This window comes from Hemiscyllium ocellatum, chromosome 3, assembly GCF_020745735.1.
Source record: "Hemiscyllium ocellatum isolate sHemOce1 chromosome 3, sHemOce1.pat.X.cur, whole genome shotgun sequence".
NCBI lineage: Eukaryota > Metazoa > Chordata > Chondrichthyes > Orectolobiformes > Hemiscylliidae > Hemiscyllium > Hemiscyllium ocellatum.
Window position 1 is genome coordinate 121,314,140 of NC_083403.1, and position 21,586 is coordinate 121,335,725.

Sequence of the window (21,586 nt, forward strand, 5' to 3'; positions counted from 1 at the left end):
CTATGCCCTCTAGTTCTGGACTTTCTGACCCCAGGGAAAAGATTTTTGTCTATTTATCCTCTCCATGCCCCTCATAATTTTGTAAACCTCTATAAGATCACCCCTCAGCCTCTGACGCTCCAGGGAAAGTAGCCCCAACCTGTTCAGCCTCTCCATATAGCTCAAATCCTCCAATCCTGGCAACATTGACCTTGGAGGTTCAGTGGGGTGACCCTGAGGGTGTTTGCGTCTCATCCGATCAGGCGAGTTGAGGGTCTTCTTGTCAGAGGAAAGGGAGTGTGGAGATAAGGAACCCAACCACCTCTGGAGGGATCTCTGTGTGGTTACAACTCCTGGATAGTTGCCTCCTTGTGTGGATGGAGTTCTTGAACTGGGAGGTAAACTTACTTGCCCTTCGGTTGCCATGATTTTGGTCCTCAGTACCAATGGCTAGGGTAATAGAATGCTGTTCTTTATGTCTACCCAACAGCCCAAGGGATTCTTAGGCCTAAGTCACCATGGCAGCTGCCACCATGGAGGCAGCCAGATGGTTTGCTGCACTGGCACAGCTACCAGGCACTGAGGGCCATTGGATTCCATATGCCATCCTGATGCTGCTGCTGCCCCACTCAGTGCATTTGGATGATGTTCCTGATTTTCAACCTGACAAGTTCCTCCACTGCCTAGGGCTGAGTAGATGCCTGGTCTCCAGTCCTCTAGATGTATATAACCTGATCCTTTTCTCCATCAGAACTATCACTGTGAGATGCCTGTCCACTTATTGTGTACCCACACCCTACATCTCCACATCCACATCTACAGTTCTTACCGAGGTGTCTGAATCCGAACTGGTGAGATGTGCAAGAGGTAGCCTTACCAATGCTTCCTTTGAGGAACTGTACTCTCATCCTCAGAGATCGAGGATGGACCTTCTGGTGGAGCCATGCATTTCTCCACAGGAGTGGGGAGTTGACGGGAGAAGGTTTGGGGTGGGCTGGCAGAACCTGCAAGACAAATGAGAGAGAAGACATGAGGCCATTGGTTTAAGTAGAGTGTATTGATTGAGAGTGACAGTGACATTAATGTGAGAGATACTATAGACTATAGGATGTGTTTGGTGGGACACGGATGTTTCTGTATCCTTGTAAGACAGTCTCTGTCTTGTTCTGAGGGGGTCCAGGATTCTCTCCTTGCACCGGTTGAGGAAACAGATAATGGTCCACCTCACTCCCAACCATCACCACAGAATCTCCATTTTATGACTTAGCTTCTCCTGTAGTGAGCAAAAGCAAGCAATAAGTGAGATTACAATGGGTGACGTGGCTGTTAATGCTGGTGCATATCAGGAAATGGTGGTAAGCTGCTCCGAAGGACTGAGGAGACACCACAGAGGGCATGCAGGCTTCAAGATGGTGAGTTTGGAGGGCGCAGGAACAAGAGTGAGTGAGGGATCCTACTCCATGAAATAGTGAGAGTGCCAGAGTAGTTGTCTTAATGGAAGGTGGGCACAATAGCAGAGATGGTGTGAGTGTGAAAAAGAGAAAGTTTACCCTGGTGGATTGGAGAAGGTTTTCTGCATTGCTGGCTGTTGCAATGCACTCTGGAGATGGCCCTGACCTAGATAGTGACCCCAGATCAGGGTTTGGAATGCAGCCATCTCTGCCTGCCTTGTCAGAAGACGACATGTCTCCTTTACACCATTCCATCCACCAGGAGCACCAAGCCCCTGTTAAGAGAATGCAATGCTCTTTCACCATTCTGGTTCTGTCTTCCAATGAGTAGGGCAGCTTTGGAATGCTAGCATTCATCCAGGTGCATAGAGGTCTTTTAAAGATGGCATGGACATCGGGGATGTTGGATTGTGGCTGAATACCGGTAGTTCTTCCAGAACATGACAGTTCCATTCCTGTGTGACCCAATGCTATACAAAAATCATGCAATACTGACAACACTGAAAGCGTCAGTGATGTAATCATGTTATAGTCAACACACACTTGAAAAATGGTGCTCCCTATTTAGCCAATTGTGTTATCGCCAACACAAGTTAACCAAAGGCGTGTTATAGCAAAACTACCCAGTTACTGCCTTTGCTGTTTGAATTCGTGTATCGCTGGACATCGGAGTGCATCTGGGAAAATTAATAAACAGTGAAATTCACAACTAATCTTGGAGGAACTGTTGGGAGAAGTTCACAGCACAGAATCAGATAAGTTAATTGTTGTTTTAAGTCTGTCCAAGAGAAAGGCTGCAGTAGTGGGTACAGTGGATTCTTTCTTGATTATATTGTTTTGGAGATAAGTCTCTTGATTAAACTTAAAATATAAGCCATAGCTATTAATTTAACCTGGGTCAGTGTTTGTAGAGGAATAAGAACGGTGTTATTTTCTGGGTCTGTAGATCGTGAAGGAGCAAAAATGGCCTTTACAGTGATGTGTACTTCTTGTCAGATGTGGGAGTTTAAAGAGAGTTTAAGGGTTACTGCGGATTATATCTGCCATAAATGCTGTTGGTTGCAAATCTTATCAGATCAAGTGGATCGGTTGGAGAGTCAAATAGAAGCGATGAGGAATTTCCAACAGTATGTGATGGATGGCAGTTATAGAAAGGGGGAAAAGTCTCAGATACAGTCACATAGATGGGTTAACTCCAGGAAGGGTAAGAGAGGTAGGCAACCAGAGCAGGAGTCTTTTATGGATATACCCATTTCAAACAGGCATGCTGTTTTGGAAAATGTAGGGGGTGATGGATTCTCAGGGGAATGTAGCACAAACAGCCAAGTTTCTGGTATTGAGACTGGCTCTAATGCGACGAGGGGTACGTCGGCTTCCAAGAGATCAATTGTGTTAGGGGATTCTATAGTCAGAGGTACAGACAGACGTTTCTGTGGCCAGCAGAGAAAAAGCAGAATGGTGTGTTGTTTCCCTGGTGCCAGGATCAAGCATGTCTCAGAGAGGGTGCAGAATGTTCTCAGGGAGACCCAGGGAGATAGTGAGGAAGGAAATCGATCTGAGATGGGTACAGCTGAGAACATAAGTAAGTCAAACAGTCACGGCAGGCAGGGACAAGGTAGGATTAATAAATTAAACAGCATTTATTTCAATGCAAGGGGCCTAACAGGGAAGGCAGATGAACTCAAGGCATGGTTAGGAACATGGGACTGGGATTTCATAGCAATTATGGAAACATGGCTCAGGGATGGGCAGGACTGGCAGCTGAATGTTCCAGGATACAAATGCTACAGGAAGGATAGAAAGGGAGGCAAGAGAGGAGGGAAAGTGGCATTTTTGATAAGGGATAGCATTACAGCTGTGCTAAGGGTGGATATTCCTGGAAATGCATTGAGGGAAGTTAGTTGGGTGGAACTGAGAAATAAGAAAGTGAAGATCACCTTATTGGGATTGTATTATAGATCCCCCCAATAGTCAGAGGGAAATTGAGAAACAAATTTGTAAGGAGATCTCAGCTATCTGTAAGAATAATATGGTGGTTACGGTTGGGGATTTTAACTTTCCAAACATAGGCTGGGACTGCCATACTGTTAAAGGTTTAGATGGAGAGGAATTTCTTAAGTATGTACAAGACAATTTTCTGATTCAGTATGTGGATGTACCTACTAGAGAAGATGCAAAACTTGACCTACTCTTGGGAAATAAGGCAGGGCAGGTGACTGAGGTGTCAGTGGGGGAGCACTTTGGGGCCAGCGACCATAATTCCATTCATTTTAAAATAGTGATGGAAAAAGATGGACCAGATCTAAATGTTGAAGTTCTAATTTGGAGAAAAGCCAATTTTGATGGTATTAGGCAAGAACTTTCAAAATTTGATTGGAGGTAGATGTTCGCAGGTAAAGGGACGGCTGGAAAATGGGAAGCATTCAGAAATGAGATAACAAGAATCCAGAGAACGTATATTCCTGTCAGGGTGAAAGGGAATGCTGGTAGTTATAGGGAATGCTGGATGATTAAAGAAATTGAGGGTTTGATTAAGAAAAAGAAGGAAGCATATGTCAGGTATAGACAGGATAGATCGAGTGAATCCTTAGAAGAGTATAAAGAAAGTAGGAGTATATTTAAGAGGGAAATCAGGGGGGCAAAAAGGGGACATGAGATAGCTTTGGCAAATAGATTTCAGGAGAATCCAAAAGGTTTTTACAAATATATTAAGGACAAAAGGGTAACTTGAGAGAGAATAGGGCCCCTCAAAGTTCAGCAAGGCGGCTTTTGTGTGGAGCCACAGAAAATGGGGGAGATACTAAATGAATATTTTGTATCAGTATTTACTGTGGAAAAGGACGGAAGACGTAGACAGTAGGGAAATAGATGGTGACATCTTGCAAAATGTCCAGATTACAGAGGAGAAAGTGCTGGACGTCTTGAAATGGTTAAAGGTGGATAAATCCCCAGGACCTGATCAGGTGTACCCTAGAACTCTGTGGGAAGCTAGAGAAGTGATTGCTGGGCCACTTGCTGAGATATTTGTATCATCGATAGTTGCAGGTGAAGTGCCGGAAGACTGGAGGTTGGCAAATGCGGTGCCATTATTTAAGAAGGGTGGTAAGGAGAAACCAGGGAACCATAGACCAGTGAGCCTGACCTCGGTGGTGGGCAAGTTGTTGGAGGGAATCCTGGGGGACAGGATGTGTATGTATTTGGAAAGGCAAAGACTGATTCGGGATAGTCAACATAGCTTTATGCGTGGGAAATCATGTCTCACAAACTTGATTGAGTTTTTTGATGAAAGAACAAAAAGATTGATGAGGGCAGAGCAGTACATGTGGTTTATATGGACTTCATTAAGGCGCTCGACAAAGTTCCCCATGGGAGACTGATTAGCAAGGTTAGATCTCATGGAATACAGGGAGAACTAGTCATTTGGATTCTGAACTGGCTCAAAGGTAGAAGACAGAGTGTGGTGGTGGAGGGTTGTTTTTCAGACTGGAGGCCTGTGACCAGTGAAGTGCCACAAGGATCGGTTCAGGGTCCTCTACGTTTTGTCATTTACATAAATGATTTGGATGCGAGCATAAGAGGTATAGTTAGTAAGTTTGCAGATGACACCAAAATTGGAGGTGTAGTGGACAGCAAAGAGGGTTACATCAGATTACAACAGGATCTGGACCAGATGGGCCAATGGGCTGAGAAGTGGCAGGTGGACTTTAATTCAGATAAATGCTAGGTGCTGCATTTTGGGAAAGCAAATCTTAGCAGGACTTATACACTTAATGGTAAGTTCCTAAGGAGTGTTGCTTAACAAAGGGACCTTGGAGTGCAGATTCATAGCTCCTTGAAAATGGAGTCATAGGTAGATAGGAAAATTAAGAAGGCGTTTGGTATGCTTTTCTTTATTGGTCAGAATATTGAGTAGAGGAGTTGGGAGGTCATGTTGCGGCTGTACAGGACATTGGTCAGGCCACTGTTGGAATATTGCATACAAGTAAAAAATGAGGTCTGCAGATGCTGGAGATCACAGCTGCAAATGTGTTGCTGGTCAAAGCACAGCAGGTTAGGCAGCATCTCAGGAATAGAGAATTCGACGTTTCGAGCATAAGCCCTTCATCAGGAATAAGAGAGAGAGAGCCAAGCCGGCTGAGATAAAAGGTAGGGAGGAGGGACTAGGGGGAGGGGCGATGGAGGTGGGATAGGTGGAAGGAGGTCAAGGTGAGGGTGATAGGCCGGAGTGGGGTGGGGGCGGAGAGGTCAGGAAGAGGATTGCAGGTTAGGAGGGCGGTGCTGAGTTGAGGGAACCGACTGAGACAAGGTGGGGGGAGGGGAAATGAGGAAGCTGGAGAAATCTGAATTCATACCTTGTGGTTGGAGGGTTCCCAGGCGGAAGATGAGGCGCTCCTCCTCCAGCCGTCGTGTAGTTGTGTTCTGCCGGTGGAGGAGTCCAAGGACCTGCATGTCCTCGGTGGAGTGGGAGGGGGAGTTAAAGTGTTGAGCCACGGGGTGATTGGGTTGGTTGGTTCGGGCGGCCCAGAGGTGTTCTCTGAAGCGTTCCGCAAGTAAGCGGCCTGTCTCACCAATATAGAGGAGGCCACATCGGGTGCAGCGGATGCAATAGATGATGTGTGTGGAGGTACAGGTGAACTTGTGGCAGATATGGAAGGATCCCTTGGGGCCTTGGAGGGAAGTGAGTGTGGAGGTGTGGGCGCAAGTTTTACATTTCCTGCGGTTGCAGGGGAAGGTGCCGGGGGTGGAGGTTACATTTCCTGCGGTTGCAGGGGAAGGTGCCGGGGGTGGAGGTTTACATTTCCTGCGGTTGCAGGGGAAGGTTACATTTCCTGCGGTTGCAGGGGAAGGTTACATTTCCTGCGGTTGCAGGGGAAGGTTACATTTCCTGCGGTTGCAGGGGAAGGTTACATTTCCTGTCGAATTCTCTATTCCTGAGATGCTGCCTAACCTGCTGAATATTGCATACAAGTCTGGTCTCCTTCCTATCAGAAAGATGTTGTGGAACTCGAAAGGGTTCAGAAAAGATTTACAAGGATGTTGCCTGGGTTGGAGGATTTGAGCTATAGGGAGAGGCTGAATGGACTGGGGCTGTTTTCCCTGGAGGTTGGAGGCTGAGGTCTGACCTTATAGAGGTTTACAAAATTATGAAGGTCATGGATAGGAAAGATAGGCAAAGTCTTTTCCCTGGGTTCGGGGAGTCCAGAACTAGAGGGCATAGGTTTAGGGTGAGAGGGGAAAGATGTAAAAGAGACCTAATGGGCAACCTTTTCAAGCAGAGGATGGTACATGTATGGAATGAGCTGCCAGAGGATGTGGTGGAGGCTGGTACAATTGCAACGTTTAAGAGGCATTTGGATGGGTATATGAATAGGAAGGGTTTGGAGGGATATGGGTCGGGTGCCGGCAGGTGGGACTAGATTGGGTTGGGATATCTGGTCGGCATGGATGGCTTGGACCGAAGGGCTTATTTCCATGCTGTACATCTGTATGACTCTATGACTCTACCTGTATCTGCTGAGTGTTTTTGGAATTTCACTTGTTTTGGAAATTTCCACTTCCATATCAACAGTGGAAATCAGATATGAAAGATGACACATGGACGTTGTAGATAACTTATGTGGTGAGTTTGGTAATATAGTGAGAGGAATCTCCTTAGGTCTCATGTTGGAAAACATGAGTTAAGTAAACTTCATGTAAAATTGAAATGTAAATGGGAAATTGGGAATGATCTGACACTCTTCTAGCTGTTTGCTGTTTGAACACATTAAACTTATAGAAGGCTACATGCTCAGCTTGAGTGATAGGCATCAGCTTTTACACTTGTCTGCCTGACATATGATTTGTCAAACCTTTGCTCTGGAGATTGAGCAAGAGTATATATGATTTGGAGGTACCAGTGTCAGACTGGGGTACAAAAACAAAGAATAAAGAAAATGTTCAGCATAGGAACAGGCCCTTTCACCCTTCAAACCTGTACCAATCCAAACCCCCTGTCTAAACCTATTACCCAATTCCTAATGATCTGGGATCCCTCTGCTCCATGCCTACAAATGCATCTGTCCAGATGCACCATAAATAATCCACCATGCCTGCCTCTACTACCTCTGCTGGCAATGCGTTTCAGGCACCCACTACCCTCTGTGTAAAGTATTTTCCACATGTATCCCCCTTAAACTTTCCACCTCTCACCTTGAATGCGTGACCTCTCGTTACTGAATCCTTCACCCTGGGAAAAAGCTTATCTCTCTCCACCCTGTCTATAACCTTCATGATTTCGCAGATCTCAATCAGGTCCCCCCTCAATCTCTTTTTTTTCTAATGAAAACAATCCTAACCCACTCAACCTCTCTTCATAGCTAGCACCTTCCATACCAGGCAACATCCTTATAAACCTTCTCTGCACCCTCTCCAAAGCGTCCACATCTTTTTGGTAATGTGATGACCAGAAATGTACAAGTGTTCTAAATGTGGCTGCTCCGAAACCTTGTACAATTTTAACATGACCTGCCAGTTCTTACACTCAATACCCCATCTAATGAAGGCAAGCATTAGTGGGCGGCACAATGGCACAGTGGTTAACACTGCTGCCTCACAGCGCCAGAGACCTGGGTTCAATTCCTGCCTCAGGTGACTGACTGTGTGGAGTTTGCACATTCTCCCCGTGTCTGTGTGGGTTTCCTCCAGGTGCTCCAATTTCCTCTCACAGTTCAAAGATGTGCGGATCAGGCGAATTGGCCATGCTAAATTGTCCGTAGTGTCAGGTAAGGGATAAATGTAGGGGTATGGGTGGGTCGGTGTGGACTTGTTGGGCCGAAGGGCCTGTTTCCACACTGTAAGTAATCTAATCTAAATATGCATTCTTGACTGCTCTATTCACCTGTGCAGCCACCTTCAGGGTACAATGGACCTGAACTCTCTGCCCATCAACTTTTCTCAAGGCTCTTCCGTTCAATGTATGGTTCACTCTAGAATTAGACTTCCCAAAATTTATCACCTCACATTTGTCTGGATTGAACTCCATCTGTGTACAAAGTTAAAAATCACACAACACCAGGATATAAGCCAACAGGTTTATTTGGAAGCACTAGCTTTCGGAGCACTGCTCCTTCATCAGGTGGTTGTGGAGTATGAGACTGTAGGGCACAGAATTTATCGCAAAAGTTTACAGTGTGATGTAACTGAAATTATATATTGAAAAAGACCTCAATTGTTTGTTGAGTCTCTTGTCTTTTAGAATGACCATGTTGGTTTCAGTTCTTTCATATGTAAATCCCAGGACTTTCTTAAAGTTACATTCTCAAGTGAACTTTAACTATAGGTGCCATGTTAGCTCAGATAATGCATTGAAGGTGTGAGGTGCCCAATGGTCGGACAGATTTGAATCTAAAAAAAAGGGATTTACGGAATCTTATATGTATTCATGCAGTTTTCGAGCAAGATAAAATGTAATTCTGCAAGTACAAATTCACCCCACAAACTTATATGTGTGTGCGTGTGCACGCATGCATGTGGGTGTGTGTTAGTGCGGGGTGTATGAGGGTCTGTGAGAGAGTGTATGTGTGTGAGTGTGAGTGTAAAGAGGTATAGGTCTGTCAGAGGGTGCATGCATGAGTGTGGGAGTGTATGTGTGAACGTATGAGAGAGAACTTATGTATGAGAGAGAGTCTACGTGAGAGTATGGGTCTATAGTAGTGTGTTTGTGTATGTGAGTGTGTGTGCACGTGCGTGCATGTGTAATGTCTCCAAAAGAAAACATGCAGTCACTGTTTGGGTGAAATAAAAGGATGTGTGAATTCTCCTGTAAAACTTGACACTGTAGATCTGAGGTCAGACAGGACTGTTGACATTAAAGGAAACTGTTTATCTCGAGATTTTCTTTCGTTTGACATTCAAAAGAATACACCCAGTCTTAGAATTAAGCAAAGGATATATTTTATGTGTTTAGAGGTTCAAAATTCTAGATGTCTTTGATTCTGGCTGACGGCCTGACAAAGGAGCAGCACTACAAGAGCTTACACCTACAAAATCACTATAACCTTGTGTTGTGTGATTTTCAACTTTGTCCACACCATTTGTAAAAGATGACCAGGTTAGTAAAGTGCTTTCAGAATCTCGGTCAAGTCATCAGATTGTAGCCACATTTATTCTTTCTCTTTCTATATAGCACAGCACTGAGGGTCAGCTGTGGCTCAGTGGGTTTCACTTTTGTTCTGAATCACCAAGTTCTGGATTTAAGTTCCATTCCAGGGTTTGAATACTTGTCAAAGCTGACATTTCAGTGCAGTATTGTGGTAGTACCAGTACTCCACTCTTTCAGGTGAGATATTACAGCGATGTTCTGTCTGTTCTGGTTAATGCAAAAGATTCTTTGGCAGTATTTTTATGAGGAGAAAGAGAGTAATCCTTCCAGTCTTGAACAAATACATAATCCTCAATCATCATCACAAAACTAGATTATCTGGTCAACATAACGTTGCTATTTGTTATTGGCTGTCATGTTTCCTACATTCCATCATTTTCTACATTACAACACCATTTTCTACATGACTACCAAAATTTTGACTACTTAAAAGCTGAAGCCATTTATGTCATATGCAAGACCTAGACAAGATTCAGATTACACTGATAAATGGCTGAAAAGTTTATATCACACAAGTGCCAAGTATTGACCATCTGCAACAAAAATGAATCTAACCATCATTACTTGACATTAAATGATGTTAACATCACTGAAGTTCCCACTGTCAACAATGTGGGGGTCATAGAGATGTACAGCACAGAAACAGATCCTTCGGTCCAATTTGTCCATGCCGACCAGCTATCCTAAATTAATCAAGTCCCATTTACCAGCACTTGGCCCATATTCCCCTAAACCCTTCCTATTCATATACCCATCCAGATGCCTTTTAAATGTTTAATTGTACCAGTCTCCACCACTTCTTCTGGCAGCTCATTCTATACACGCACCACTCTCTCCATGTAAAAGTTGCCCCTTAGATCCCTCTTAACTCTTACCCCCTCACTCTAAACCTATGCCCTCTGGTTCTGGATTCCCCCACCTCAGGGGAAAAAAAATATGGTTTTATAAACCTCTATAAGGTCACCCCTCAGCCTCTGACTCTCCAGGGGAAACAGCTATAGCCTATTCAGCCTTTCCTTATAGTTTATGCCCTTCAACCCTAGTAGCTTCCTTGCAAATCTTTTCTGAACCTTTTCAAGTTTCACAACATCTTTCCTATAGCAGGGAGGCCAGAATTGCACATAATACTCTAAAAATGGCCGAAACAATATCCTGTATAGCCTCAACATGACCTCCCAACTCCAATAGTCAATACTCTGACCAATGAAAGAAGGCATACCAAACACCTTCTTCACTATCCTATCTACCTGCAACTCTACTTCTGAGGAACTATAAACCTGCATTCCAAAGTCTCTTTATCATTGATCAGAACAGGACTGGACCAGCCATATACTATTGCTAAAAGAGCAACGTCAGAGGTTACAATTTAGGAATCTAAAGACATATTCTCCCATTGAAAGTGGGAAAATAGGGGGCAAGTTTATTTCTGACCATCAATCATCTCATTGTAGCTAGGAACAAGTTCCATTTTTGCTGAGGAAAGGTGTTAGGTGTGCTTGCAAATTAATGTGGGAGGAGGTGAGACACCACGGAAGTGAACCACATTCAGGCTCGTCACAACAGCCCACTGCTTTCACTGACTGCTTTCGCTGAAGCTTGTCAGCTTTCACAGTTTCTAATGGTTACTCACTCTGCAAACACTCTCAGGATATTCAAAGTCAAGTGCAGAATTCTTTCTTTAATTTCATAAAACTGGCAAGTATCAATGTTGGACAATTTCACTTTCCCACCCTCAAGAAAGGCAGCAGACATGTTAAACAGAGGGGATAGGCCAGCACAGAGGCCTAACAGTGTTGTACGGCATGCCATAACACTGCTCAGGATGAGGATTTGCTGACACCACCCTCTTTAAGTGTAGAAAACTGAAGTGCAAAAAATGAGTTTGGCAACAAAAGTAAGGGATCTCCCATTACAACAGATAAAGGAGAATATTCTTCTCTCAAAGGTCCATGAGTCCGTGGAAGTCATTTTCCCGGAGAGCAATGGAAGCAGGTTCCTTGAGTGTTTTTAATGCGAAAGTAGGTTGTTGTTAGTCAAGAAGAAGGATTGAGGGGAAAAATGGGAAAAAAGAGCTGAGGCCACAGTTAGGTCAGCCATGATCTTAACAAATGGTGGATCGCATTCCAGGGGCTGTTTGCTCCTAATCTGTGTGCTCGTATGAGCTATAGGGCCAGAGCTAAATGCAAGGAGGAGAAAGGTACTTTATGGGTCCAGGCAAACAAAATGCAAAGAGGTAAAGGGTGAGGTGGAGGGCTGGAGTAAACAATGTAAGTGAGGAGGGGAAGTGAGGCAGGAGGAAGATCTTCACGGAGGAGACTTTGATGGACCTAAAACTCCCACTGAGGAGCTGCATAGTGTCACCATCCCAAACAGGAAAGCTGCCAGCTTGGGTGCTTGGCCGCCATTAGTATGTTTGCATAGGTAGTAGGCACAGCACCCATGGAAATTAGTTTTAATTCACTCATTGGACAAGGGATGTGAGATGTGGGCATTGTTGGCTGGCCTGCATTTATTGCCTATTCCTCATTGTTCTTGAGAAGGTGATGGCAAGCTCCCTTCTTGAACTGCTGGAGTCCATGTGCTGTAGCTGGATCCACAATGCCCTTAGGGAGAGAACTACAAGATTCTGACACAATGATAGTGAAGGAGCAGTGATATATTGTCACAAAGCTGGTCCCATTTTTCTAAAAGCAATTCCTTTTCTCAAGGATACTGTGCCCTTGGCTTTTCTCAGAGGGGTCATGAACCAGCTCCCAGTTCCAATTATACTGGTTTGGTACAGAGATTAAAGGGTATTGAGAGGCCTTTTTGTTTATATGTAAGCAGATGAGACTTCAGGCCAAAGTGGTCACGTTTTAAAAGTGACCTGTATGATGAAAGGGGAGTGGTCAGCTCTCTAGCTAAGCAGTTCAGTCCAGAACTAGTTGGGAGTTTAACAATGAGCTGTGGGGAAACTTTCTCTCTCTTTCTGTCCTTCTAACTTCAACCCAAAATAAACTGTTTCATATTTTTAATGGTTTTTAATGGGGTTTGCTTGTGTATATTCGGAATAGCATAATTAAGTCTAGTTTGGATAGGTTGAGTTCTGTAGGGCTGAAAATGTGTTGCTGGTTAAAGCACAGCAGGTTAGGCAGCATCCAAGGAACAGGAAATTCGACGTTTCGGGCCAGAGCCCTTCATCACGTCGAATTTCCTGTTCCTTGGATGCTGCCTAACCTGCTGTGCTTTAACCAGCAACACATTTTCAGCTCTGATCTCCAGCATCTGCAGACCTCACTTTTTACTCTGAGTTCTGTAGGGGGCTTTTTGTTCTGTTCTTTGTGTTTCATTGTGTAATTTTGTGAATAAATTTCTGTCTGTTTTAAAACCTAGTAGTCAACCGTGCTAACTTATTCCGTGTAATTTTCACTGTACACTTACTGAAACAAATTGAAAAGTTATGGTCTGGGCTGCCTGCTGAATAATATTTTGAGTGGTCTGGCCTAAACCATAACAATATTTGCAAGTGCCCTTGTCCTTCGAGATGGAAGTGGCCATATGTTCGGAAGGATCTTTGGTGAATTTCTGGAGTGCATCTTGTTCATAGAACACACTGCTGCATGTCAGCATTTGTGGTGGCCATTGTGGATGCTTCTGCATGTGGTGCCAAAAAAGCAGTCTGCTTTCTCCAGGATGATGTCAAGCTTCTTGAGTGTCCATAGAATCATCATAGAATCCCTACAGTATGGCCATTTGGCCCAACGTATCCACATTGATCCTCTGAAGAGTATCCCATTCAGACCCATTCCCCTACCCTATTACTTTTACATTCCCCCTGACTAATGCACCTAACCTACACATCCTCAAACAGTATGGGCAATTTAGCATGGCAAATTCATCTAACCTGCACATCTTTGGATTGTTGCTGTTGCTGAGCCCATCCAGGCAAGTGGGGAGTATTCCATTACACTCCTGACTTCTGCCATGTAGATGGTGGATGGGCTTTGGGGAGTCACTGCAGTATTCCTAGCTTCTAACCTGCTGTTCTAGCCATTGTGTTTATGTGGCTCGTCCAACTGAGTTTCAGATCAATGGTAACTCCAAGGATGTTGAGAATGGGGGATTCAGCGATGGTAACACCATTGAATATTAAGGGATAATGGTTAGATTGTCTCACGAGGGAGAAGATCATTGCCTGGCATTTGTTTGATGTGAATGCTATTTGCCATTTAACAGCCCAGGCCTGTCCAGATCTTATTGCATTTGAACATGAACTGTTTCAGCATCTAAGGGTCATGAATGATGCCAAACATTGTGCAATCATCAGCAAACACTGTGCAATCATCAGTGAACACTCCCACTTCTGACTTTATGATGGAGTGAAGGTCATTTATAAAGGAGGTGAAGATGATTGGGAGATGGACACTATCCTGAGGAACTCCTGCAGAGAGGTCCTGGAACTGAGGTGACTGACTTCCAAAAATTTCAATTATCTTCCTGTGTGCCAGGTATGACTGCAAACAGCAGAGAGTTACTCCGGTTCCCATTGATTCAAGTTTTGTCAGGGCTCCTTGATGCTACACTTTGTCAAATGTGGCTTTGGTATCCAGGGCTGTCACTCTCAATTCATCTCTGGAATTCAGCACTTTTGTTCATGTTTGAACCAAGGTTGTAATGAGGTCAGAAGTGGATTGGCCTTGGCGGAATCTAAACTAGGTGTCATTGAGCAGGTTATTACTGAGCACCTTCCATCACTTTTCTGATGACTCATGGGTCAGTAGTTGGCTAGGTTGAATTTGTCCTGCTTTTTGAGTACAAGATAACCTGGGCAATTTTCCACATTGTCAGGAAGATGCCAGTGTTGTAACTGTGCTGGAAGAGCTTGGCTAGGAGAGCAGCAAGTTCAGGAGCACAAACACTATTGCCAGAATGTTGTCAGGGCCTATAGCATTTGCAGTACCCAGTGTCTCCAACTATTTGTTGATATTAAATAGAGTCAATTGAATTGGCTGAAAACTAGCATCTGAGATGTTGGGGACCACTGGACAAGGCCATGACGGTTCATTCACTTGGCACTTCTAACTGAAAATTGCTGCAAATGCTTTTGCCTTTGCTTTTGCGTTGATGAGTTGCGCTCTTCCATCACTGTCCTCATCATACTTGTGGAGCCTCCTCCTCCCGTGGGTTGTTTAATTGTCCAGTAACATTCACAACCAGGTGTTGCAAGACTGCAGAGCTTAGATTTGATCCTTTGGTCATGGGATCACTTAGCACTGTCCATCATTTGCTTCTTATGTTGTTTGGCATGCAGGTAGTCCTGTTTGGTGCCTTCATCAAGTTGACACCTCATTTTTAGGCATGCCTTTTGGGATTCCCTGCACGCCTCCTACACTCCCCATTGATCCTCAGACTTGATGGTAATGGTTGAGAGGGGGATATGTCAAGCCATGAGGTTACAGATTGCTTTGGAGTACTGTTGCTTTTGATGGCTCACAGTGCCTCACAGCTGCCAAGTCTTAAGTTGCTAGATTTGTTTAAAACCTGTCTAATTGAGCATGGTGATAGTGCCACACAGCAGGATAGAGGCTACTCTCAATGTGAGAACTTCATCTCCACAGAGAGGAGGTGTGCCCAGATTCCCATGCATGTCCAAAAAAAATTTCCTGACATCCCCATTGTACTCTGGCCCTTTGTTCTAGACTTCCCACCCCCAATTGAAAGTGTTTCTTTCTAGATATCAACTCAATTAATCATCTATACACTTAAATTCTTTTTATAGAGTCAACAGACATTTTTCAAAAATATATTTTCTTCATAAAATTTATAAGAAACTTTTTAGCTTAAATATTACAGGAAGTGCAGTAAAGTCCAATCATCAGAATGTTCCACACTGAGGTGCCCCATTACAATTTTAATAAACTTTATATTTACACTATGCATTCTATGTCAGGCCCATGGGTTTCTATACATCTTTCAACCCCTCAGTGTATTATACCTGAAAGATTTTCGACATGACTAAAGGTCACCGCAGTAAACTTGCTCCATTACACATCTGCTGCAGCTAGCCCAAGCTTCGGTGCTTCACTCAGCATGTTGGTTTGGGCCTTGGAATGTGCGAATCTGCTACACTTTGTGCTGGAAGTCTTCCTCAGAACTCAATTCAAACGTTAACTCTGATTTCTCTCCACAGATGCTGCCAGACATGCTGAGTCTTACCATGAATTTCTGTTTTTGTTTCTGATTTAGTGTCCACAGTTCTGTCAATGCTTATTTAGTAAACAAAAAGACCGTTGAACATTTGTCTTTAAGAGGAGAATTTTTAAGACTTGTCTGGACTAGCTTCCATATCTCTTGCTCTCATTTGCACTTAGGAAAAAGGGAAATTAATTGCTTTGTCAACTGTTTTTTTGCTGATGTCATTACTATTGATAGAAAATGGAAAAAAACTTGCTGAATCATCTGACCACAGGAGACTGGTTACATTGTAAGCATATTTCCCAGGAACAAATTGCAGACTTGTAGTACAGCTTTAATTGCATTGAATGTGTGGGAGTCTGACCCTGTGGTTAAGTGGGGGTAGGTTACACAGAGGGTAAAATCAAGGAAGATCAAACAGAATGTAATCAATGGCTCTGGTAATTTAAATTCTGCCATTCAGCCTTCAGGCTCCCACTGACCTCTTGAATAATGTGAAAAAGACAAAGATAACAAAAGAACACAGGAAGCATTCATCAATGGAAATTGCCTGTGAAGCAACTAGAAATCTAAAGTAATAAGAGTTTATAAATATTTATAATGTGTATGTTCTTATTTATAAGATTGGACTGTCTGGGTAATGTTATAGAGAGTGCTGAACAAGCAGTCTCACCCAGACTCCTACTGATGTTTTCACAAAGCTATTAGTAGACATTTAGATGCCTTTAGGCCTCCCTGAACATAGCACAATAGATGAGTTGACTTGTATCAAAGATTACATTCTGTCAAAGATTTTCTGCATGTAGACAGCATTTTGGTTGGGTAGGAATATGACTCAAGACCACATATGGGATTCAAAATCACATTGCTGCCAGATGCATTTTACCCACGAGCTTGTATGAAAGTTAAAAATCACACACCAGCTTATAGTCCAACAGAAAGCATTAGCTTTTGGAGCGTTGCTCCTTCATCAGGTAGTTGGGAAGTACAGAGGAACTTCGATTATGAATACCAATTAGCCGAAAATTGGATTATCCAAAGGAGATCTTGAGGTCCCAATAGAAACATTATATCAAAACACGTTTCCAACAGTGATTGCGTCTTTCGTTTACACTGATTAAACAGGCACCGTCTCCAAATGACTGACTACCCACCTTCTCTTGCTCCCCACACTTTCCCTGGAGTTCTACACAGGGGTGTACCCTAAAACCAACCTCCCTCCTTCCCCAGATAATCTCTCCAACATTGTCCTGCACAGGGCAAAGGTGGAACCTGTCAAAAAGTTGTGTGTGTGATGGTGGCTGTGTGTGTGTGTGTGTGTGTGTGTGTGCGCTAATTGGAGACTTGCCCCACAAAGGCAACTGCAGCAGTCTTGTTGTTGGTGGCTAGTCCAGCTGCCCCAGAGAGGGGATGGGGGTGGAGAGGGTCAATATTGAACAGGGTTTAGGGCGGGGGGAGGCTTTGGGGGCAGGGGCCTTGCACGCTGTGTGCTGCCTTGTCTCCTGAATGGGGAGCAGACTTTAAAAACTCTGAGCCCCAGAGGAAAGGCATTTAATCAATTAACCGAATAATCGATTATCTGAACGAAATAGTGCCTGCCCATCACATTCGGATGATCGAGGTTCCCTTGTATAAGTACTGACGTTCATTCACAGTATCAGGTTGGTTAAGTTGGTAGTAATCACACTTGAAAATCAGAAGGACTTGATTGCGTACCCCAGCATGTCACATTAGTTTAGTGCTATTCTTAACAAAACTACTGTTTGGGCATTTTATTTTTAAATAAACTCTCATGCAAAAATAATAAGCTTAATATCCTCAGAAGACTGAACTAGGGAACCTCTGTCACCCATGCCTACCTCAATTTCCCATGGATTGATAACAATTCAATATTCCTGATGAAGGGCTTATGCTCGAAACGTCGAATTCTCTATTCCTGAGATGCTGCCTGGCCTGCTGTGCTTTGACCAGCAACACATTTGCAGCTGTGATCTCCAGCATCTGCAGACCTCATTTTTTACTCGAACAATTCAATATAGACAAGTGCGAGGTGATACATTTTGTTCAGAAGATTAGGAGGTCACATGTATGAAAAATTGGAGTCCAAATAGTTCAAAGTTTGTGAGAAGATTTGTAGCTCGGGTGCTCGTTGTTGTGGTTCTGTTCGCCGAGGTGGGAGTTTTTCTTGCAAACGTTTCGTCCCCTTTCTAGGTGACATCTTCAGTGCTTGGGAGCCTCCTGTGAAGCGATTCTGTGTTGATTCCTCCGGCATTTATACTGGTTTGAATCTGCCGCTTCCGGTTGTCAGTTGCTGTCCGCTGCAGTGGCCGGTATATAGGGTCTATGTCGATGTGTTTGTTGATCGAATTCGTGGATGAGTGCCATGCTTCTAGGAATTCCCTGGCTATTCTCTGTTTGGCCTGTCCTATAATGGTGGTGTTGTCCCAATCGAATTCATGTTGTTTGTCATCTGATTGTATGGCTACTAGGGATAGCGGGTCGTGTCGTTTCGTGGCCAATTGGTGTTCATGGATGCGGGTTGTTAGCTGTCTTCCTGTTTGTCCTATGTAGTGTTTTGTGCAGTCCTTGCATGGGATTTTGTAAACCACGTTGGTTTTGCTCATGCTGGGAATTGGGTCCTTTGTCCTGGTGAGTTGTTGTCTGAGAGTGACTGTTGGTTTGTGTGCTGTTATAAGTCCTAGTGGTCGCAGCAGTCTGGCTGTCAGTTCAGAAATGCTCCTGATGTTAACAGATGCCTCAGGGAAAGACAACGAAATGAGGACATGCCACAACCCAAAGGACTGGCCACACTCCTATACACCAGGACAAAGAATCCAATTCCCAGCATGAGCAAAACCAATGTGGTTTACAAAATCGCATGCAAGGACTGCACAAAACACTACATAGGACAGGGGAAGGTGCCGGGAGTGGAGGTTGGGTTGGTGGGGGGTGTGGACCTGACGAGGGAGTCACGAAGGGAGTGGTCTTTGCGGAACACTGATAGGGGAGGCAGAGGGAAATATATCCCTGGTGGTGGGGTCCGTTTGGAGGTGGCGGAAATGACGGCAGATGGTATGCTGTATACGGAGGTTGGTGGGGTAGTAGGTGAGAACCAGTGGGGTTCTGTCTTGGTGGCGGTTGGAGGAGCGGGGCTCAAGGGCGGAGGAGCGGGAAGTGGAGGAGATGCGGTGGAGGGCATCATCGATCACGTCTGGGGGGAATCCTTGAAGAAGGAGGCCATCTGGGCTGTGCGGTGTTGGAACTGGTCCTCCCGGGAGCAGATGCGGCGGAGACGAAGGAATTGGGAATATGGGATGGAGTTTTTAGAGGAGGCAGGGTGGGAGGAGGTGTAGTCCAGGTAGCTGTGGGAGTCAGTCGGTTTATAGTAGATGTCTGTGTTGAGTCGGTCGCCCGAGATAGAAATGGAAAGGTCTAGGAAGGGGAGGGAGGTGTCTGAGACAGTCCAGGTGAATTTGAGGTCGGGATGGAAGGTGTTAGTAAAGTTGATGAACTGTTCAACTCCTCATGGGAGCACGAGGCAGCGCCGATACAGTCATCGATGTAACGGAGGAAAAGGTGGGGGGTGGTGCCAGTTTAGTCCGCCACCTCCAAACGGACCCCACCACCAGGGATATATTTCCCTCCCCTCCCCTATCGGTGTTCCGCAAAGACCACTCCCTTCGTGACTCCCTCGTCAGGTCCACACCCCCCACCAACCCAACCTCCACTCCCGGCACCTTCCCCTGCAACTGCAGGAAATGTAAAACTTGCGCCCACACCTCCTCCCTCACTTCCCTCCAAGGCCCCAAGGGATCATTCCATATCCGCCACAAGTTCACCTGTACCTCCATACACATCACCTATTGCATCCGCTGCACCCGATGTGGCCTCCTCTATATTGGGGAGACGGGCCGCTTACTTGCAGAACGCTTCAGAGAACACCTCTGGGACACCCGGACCAACCAACCCAACCACCCCGTGGCTCAACACTTTAACTCTCCCTCCCACTCCACCGAGGACATGCAGGTCCTTGGACTCCTCCACCGGCAGAACATAACAACACGACGGCTGGCGGAGGAGCGCCTCATCTTCCGCCTGGGAACCCTCCAACCACAAGGAATGAACTCAGATTTCTCCAGTTTCCTCATTTCCCCTCCCCCCACCTTGTCTCAGTCGGTTCCCTCAACTCAGCACCGCCCTCCTAACCTGCAATCTTCTTCCTGACCTCTCCGCCCCCACCCCACTCCGGCCTATCACCCTCACCTTGACCTCCTTCCACCTGTCACATCTCCATCGCCCCTCCCCCAAGTCCCTCCTCCCTACCTTTTATCTTAGCCTGCTTGGCACACTCTCCTCATTCCTGATGAAGGGCTTATGCCCGAAACGTCAAATTTCCTATTCCTTGGATGCTGCCTGACCTGCTGTGCTTTAACCAGCAACACATTTTCAGCTGTGATCTCCAGCATCTGCAGACCTCATTTTTTACCCTATTGTTAAACAATGACCTTCCAACTCATTCTTGCCTGCCCCTCCAACCATATTTTGCATTATATTCAGCTCAATTGTCTTTTAATATTCTCATGATAATTATTTTTCTTTAAATTAATTTTTGGGTGCTCACGTGACTAGAGATTTGTGATTGGGAATAGACAGGAAGGTGATGGCCCCCATCAAACTCACATTGGCAGAGTTGGGGAGGATGGAAGACAGAGAAGGTAAGGCCCAGCCCTAACCAATAGATTCTTTACAGATTCCCAATCCTTTTCATATTAAGCACCACGTGTTGATTCCATCTTCACTGAACGGATTGATTACACCTGGATTACAATTGTACCTCAACGTCCAATCAGCCCTGTGGATTACAATCTGCTGGCTACGGGTAGCTGGTGTAAATGACCTTAACTACCACCATCTCTTTCAATCAGAAATGGTGGAAGCCACACAAATTTCTGACAGCTAAACATCCCAGGAAATATTAATGACACAATCCTTCTGGTTTCATCCAGGCATTTCAGGTTAGGATCTCCCCCTTATTAATAACTGATGGAAAAGTTTGCCAACAAATCCACACAGGGAGAAAGTGAGGACTGCAGATACTGGAGATCAGAGTCGAAGAGTGTGCTGCTGGAAAAGCACAGCAGGTCAGGCAGCATCCGAGGAGCAGGAGAATTGACATTTTGGGCAGAAGCCCTTCATCGCTGAGTTTAAGAATTAAAAGATAGTAGATTTGACCATGAATTAAAAGAATATCATAAGATCAATGTCAGACTGAGGTGCAGATGTAAATCTATACAAACCTGAATGATACAATGATACCAAGAACTTTGTTCTTTTTGTGCTATAGACACATACCATACTACAGGAAACTACCAATAAAAATAAAGAAGTGGACATACTCACAGAGAGTAAAGGGGTAAACAGCCTAGATACACAAGGGCTTCCAAAATGTCTTAGATAGTATCTTGAGTTGCAACTTCAGTTTAGTTCATACTTAATATAAGACACTATGTTGGTAAAGGGGTACAAATGGCCACCGGTACTTCAATCACCAGTGTTTCAAATATTCACTCACGGGACATGGGCATCAATGGTAGAGTTAACATTTATTATCCACCTTCAGTTGCCTTTGACAAGGTAATGATAAGATGCTGGCTTGAATAGTTGCAGTCCATTTGCTGTCGGCACACCCACACTGCCATCGAGGCAGGAGATCCTGGATTTTGATGCAGCAATGCTGAAGGAACAGTGATATGTTTCGAAGTCAGCATGGTCAACGACCCAGAGAGAGCTTGTAGTTAGGATGGTATTAGGATACTGCCCTTGTCCTTCTAGATGGTAGTGG